This window comes from Amia ocellicauda, chromosome 19, assembly GCF_036373705.1.
Source record: "Amia ocellicauda isolate fAmiCal2 chromosome 19, fAmiCal2.hap1, whole genome shotgun sequence".
In the NCBI taxonomy this organism is placed as follows: Eukaryota; Metazoa; Chordata; class Actinopteri; order Amiiformes; family Amiidae; genus Amia; species Amia ocellicauda.
This window is the reverse complement of record NC_089868.1, coordinates 2,023,327-2,028,657: the sequence shown is the minus strand read 5'-3', so window position 1 is coordinate 2,028,657 and position 5,331 is coordinate 2,023,327. Positions and strand designations below refer to the sequence as shown.

The window sequence follows — 5,331 nt, the reverse complement described above, 5'->3', positions numbered from 1 at the left end:
AACATAGCTGGCTGAACTTTAAACTCGCTACGGAGAATGGAAAATCCCGAGTTAATGCCAAGTTATCCTGAAACTTAGCCGGCTAACCTACTTATCCAAGTAGGAAGAACACACCCAGGTGCCTATATGTTGTTGGTTTCTTTACAATGCTTGTGTAACTTAATAATATATATACTTCTCCTTGTACAGAAAACATATCGGCACAATTCGAACTTATGCAAGTTTTATTGTAGAATACTACTACTACTAATAATAATTACAATTATTATGATAATAAACACGAAACAGAGACTGATTAGCATACGTTGAGGTTATCAACAAAGCTATTAACTCTTTACCATAATGCATTTTTACTATTAAGTTGTATCTGAAGCATATCATCTTTCGTGAAACTTGATTTGATTATGTACTTACCCAGCGTTACTTTTAACTTTTCTGTATGTGCACATATTCCTGTTATCCACAAACCACTGTAGTTATTTAAAGCAACTAAACGCAATAACTTCATCGTCACTCTTGTAACATTAAAACCCAATATTCACTGGCGCTGTTTAAACTGTGAATAACTAGGTGAGTGCATGTTTTTTCAGACAATGGCCAATTCTACCTGTTCACCAAAAGCAAGCATGTGCAAATATGTACATTTATTATTTGGACCTTATTATATTAAACCTATTGTAAAATAAAATACAATATTAGTAAAGGCAAATACACTCACCTAAAGGATTATTAGATACACCTGTTCAATTTCTCATTAATGCAATTATCTAACCAACCAATCACATGGCAGTTGCTTCAATGCATTTAGGGGTGTGGTCCTGGTCAAGACAATCTCCTGAACTCCAAACTGGATGTCTGAATGGGAAAGAAAGGTGATTTAAGCAATTTTGAGCGTGGCATGGTTGTTGGTGCCAGACGGGCCGGTCTGAGTATTTCACAATCTGCTCAGTTACTGGGATTTTCACGCACAACCATTTCTAGGGTTTACAAAAAATGGTGTGAAAAGGGAAAAACATCCAGTATGCAGCAGTCCTGTGGGCGAAAATGCCTTGTTGATGCTAGAGGTCAGAGGAGAATGGGCCGACTGATTCAAGCTGATAGAAGAGCAACTTTGACTGAAATAACCACTCGTTACAACCGAGGTATGCAGCAAGGCATTTGTGAAGCCACAACACGTACAACCTTGAGGCGGATGGGCTACAACAGCAGAAGACCCCACCGGGTACCATTCATCTCCACTACAGATAGGAAAAAGAGGCTACAATTTGCACAAGCTCACCAAAATTGGACAGTTGAAGACTGGAAAAATGTTGCCTGGTCTGATGAGTCTCGATTTCTGTTGAGACATTCAGATGGTAGAGTCAGAATTTGGCGTAAACAGAATGAGAACATGGATCCATCATGCCTTGTTACCACTGTGCAGGCTGGTGGTGGTGGTGTAATGGTGTGGGGGATGTTTTCTTGGCACACTTTAGGCCCCTTAGTGCCAATTGGGCATCGTTTAAATGCCACGGCCTACCTGAGCATTGTTTCTGAGCATGTCCATCCCTTTATGACCACCATGTACCCATCCTCTGATGGCTACTTCCAGCAGGATAATGCACCATGTCACAAAGGTCGAATCATTTCAAATTGGTTTCTTGAACATGACAATGAGTTCACTGTACTAAACTGGCCCCCACAGTCACCAGATCTCGACCCAATTGAGCATCTTTGGGATGTGGTGGAACGGGAGCTTCGTGCCCTGGATGTGCATCCCACAAATCTCGATCAACTGCAAGATGCTATCCTATCAATATGGGCCAACATTTCTAAAGAATGTTTTCAGCACCTTGTTGAATCAATGCCACGTAGAATTAAGGCAGTTCTGAAGGCGAAAGGGGGTAAAACACAGTATTAGTATGGTGTTCCTAATAATCCTTTAGGTGAGTGTATAAGCGGAATATATTTGTTATAAATACAGCAAATATAGTTTTATATTCACTGTATTTTCCATTTCATGGGATTCCAGAATAATTTCTGTATCAAATTTAAACTACTGAGATATCATATTAAAGATATAGGAAAGACCAAACACATGTGCAGTATCCGTTTTTTTTTCTTTCTTTCTGTAATTTCTGCTTTAAGTTTAACTTGGTATTCACGTCATGCCATGTGTTCTGTGTCATGCTCACTGTCACTATCTCTTTAGCATTCTGTTTAACTTCTTCATCACGTCAATGCTTCAGTTGCCCATTCATTAACCTAAATGGTCACTAGCAAAACATCACCATAGTTCCCAATATTTTTCCTTGACGTCCTGTGTTAACTGAAGTTTAAGGACCTCGTGGCGCAACGGTAGCGCGTCTGACTCCAGATCAGAAGGTTGTGTGTTCAAATCACGTCGGGGTCAGTCTTTTACTCTACATTCCCTGTAATATCACTCAATAATTCCTGCTGTGGAGAGTGTTATTAATATCCTAGAATGCAAACGTTGTTAGTCTAAGTAACATGCATCTACACCCGAGAGGATGCATAAAAGTCAGTCTGGTCTCCTGCACGTTGAAATTATATTTGATTTTAAGAATCCGTATCGTTTGTTATATTTTAATCTGCCTTGTTATAGGCTATTAACAGTAGACTGTCACAATCCGTGTTTTATTCACCTGCTGTATAGCTCCCTTTTATGTATTTCTTGTGCTTTCGATTACCGCCTACCCAATACTGTCTCACTTTCTGATCCCTGGTCGACACAATTCATACACTAATAAAAACGTATAGAAATACTTTAGATAACATCAACACTACTAGGTAATAATAGTAGATGGGATTCAATGTTCATTTCTCGGTTCATGTTTGAGCGATTCCGAGGCCTCGCTAAGGTGCCTTTTAGTGATGCGCTAAGGTCGCTGCACTGTGGCGCGGCACACCGACCCCCCAGGATGTTGCCATATTATTAGGAATATTATTAGGGTTCCACTGTACAAGATCTGCTGCCGTGCTCGGCATTACCAGCAGCTTATCCAGACGGAGGCGCCGGGTGTCACAGAGAGATGCAGGTCGGTGCTGCTAGTGGAGCGAGTCACTCATACTTTGACAATCACTCTTTGGGTGCATCGGGGTGTGTATATTGAAGTCACTAGACTTTCATTGACGTACACGGAGTAGCCTACACAGCATCAGCTGAGTTTGCGCCTGTAGAAAAGCCTGGCTGAATTTCTGCCAGCCCCAGCTCCTCTAGTCCAATAGTGCTATTAGTCAGCAACATTAGATGGCAGTCACACACAAGGTGCTTGAACTTGAGACTGAGAAAGTTTCCAGCTGTTGGAGCGCACCGCTTTCTACGTGGCACTAGTGTAAAGATGTCACTAATGTAAGTTTGTTCGAGATATGATTCTCTCTTAGAGTGCGAGAGGTCCTGGTTTAAAATGCCTTTCTTTTACGGTTTTCTTAATTTCTCATTGTATAAAACACATTATTATTATTTTTATTTCTTGGCAGACGCCCTTATGCAGGGCGACTTGCAACATAAGTGCAAGAATACAGTTAAGTACAAGGCATCAAACATTACAAATTCAAATTTACATTAAACAAAGCAATTCAAGATAATACATTTTACAACTTCCAATGTATACAGTTAAGTACAGTAAGTGCAGTCATACATTGTGAAAAGTAAAGCTAAGTGCCGTCAAGATGTACGACAATTGTCGAAATCATGTATTTGGCCAGTGAATAAGATCTCTTCTCCTCTCATCAGCATTTTATTATGGTATTACCCCTTTTATGTAAAGATTAGTTTATAATGCACATGCATATACTACATATACTATTATCATTTAAAATATTGTAGACAGACGCCATCCGACTGTCTATCCGTCTATTTTTAAATCCATCTAGTTTTGTCCATTTGTCCAAAATGTGGCTAGAGACAGTGGCTTGCTTTCTACCTAGTTCCCCCAGTAAAAGCCATTAACCACTGAAGAAACTCAATTCATTTCTGACAGTCATTTAAGGTAAGGTACATCCTTGCCATTCTTAACAATGACTGTGATGTCATCTACGTAAGCCACCGCTTTGAAAAGTTTCATTAATACACCAGGAACAATCAGCCCAAATAGTCTGTAGGTTATGTAAATGCATCACTACCAGCAGGTGACAGACACACACACACACACACACACACACACACACTTTTCTCTCGAGTTTGTTTTTCCATTCCAATGGGTGTCCAAGTTACTCCAACAGTCCAAGTTACACTGTCAATCAAATACATCATTGTCCGTGTTCCACCTTGGTGGGTAAATTCAATAAACTATGCGCTAAATAAAAACTGACCTTTAAATAAACAGTATTCATCTATCGAGAATCTATGTTCATGGATTGTATAGAAGTATTTCCACATATGCATCTGGACACTCGGGCAAGCCAGCTGAGAAGTCGCTCAAGTTGCCGCAGCTAAGTATCGCCTTTTTCTCTCGCGTTTCCTAGTTTAGTTAAGAGTTACATTGATTGTTTACGTGGTTTGTTTAGCTAAGAATGATATATCTTGCACCTGTTTTGTAGTAAGAGCAGCGACTGTTTGTTAGTGAATTTAGCAAGTTACTTAGCACACTCAACACGCCCTGTCTGTAATCAGAAGCTTTACACTGTAGGCTGTGATTATTCGCATGTATCTAGTCAGATGAATGATCTGAAATGCATCAAAAGTCATGGAATGAGAGACTTTCTGGGCGTTGGTGGTATAGTGGTGAGCATAGCTGCCTTCCAAGCAGTTGACCCGGGTTCGATTCCCGGCCATCGCAACGTTTTCTTTCTAGGCTTCCGCCATCACACTTGTGATGCTTCGGGGGAGTTCGACACCATTCAAGCTATTGCGACCCTACTAAGCCTGCACTTACCGCTGTTTTCACTAACACACTTCTGGTGAACCGTTGCGCATGAACAGATGACGAATAAATGGCCTTACACTAGTATCCCACAGCACCAGCTTCGTCTGTAGAAAAACAAAGGTTCCTCTCCCTGCTGCAGGATACCCACATCACACTTGACTCGCAGACCTTTACTGCGCCCTCTTGCTTGACGTGGGCCGTGCTCCCAGTAGCGCTGTAACATACATGTGCACTTGCGTGCAAAAGTATTCGGTATTACATTTATTTGACGTGTTCATTGCTTGAATATACTTTAAAAGCTAATACACTCCTCTCCATGCTCACCAACAACAATGTTGGCGACGATGACGGCTAAAGTAAAGTGAAATAGAAATGCCACTTCCATTCACTCCAATTACTATTGTTGTTATTATTACAAGGGAAAACTATGACCCTTGTTCATCAGTGTCTTGGGCGGACAGTT

General features: G+C 40.7%; 2 non-coding genes across 2 annotated transcripts; both read left to right on the top strand.

The window, feature by feature from the left end:
* Positions 1–2,320: 2,320 nt before the first annotated feature.
* trnaw-cca (transfer RNA tryptophan (anticodon CCA)) lies at positions 2,321–2,392 on the top strand. The gene has a single exon. It is a non-coding gene; the product is annotated as a tRNA-Trp (tRNA).
* Positions 2,393–4,709: 2,317 nt separating this feature from the next.
* trnag-ucc (transfer RNA glycine (anticodon UCC)) lies at positions 4,710–4,781 on the top strand. The gene has a single exon. It is a non-coding gene; the product is annotated as a tRNA-Gly (tRNA).
* The last annotated feature ends 550 nt before the right edge of the window (positions 4,782–5,331 follow it).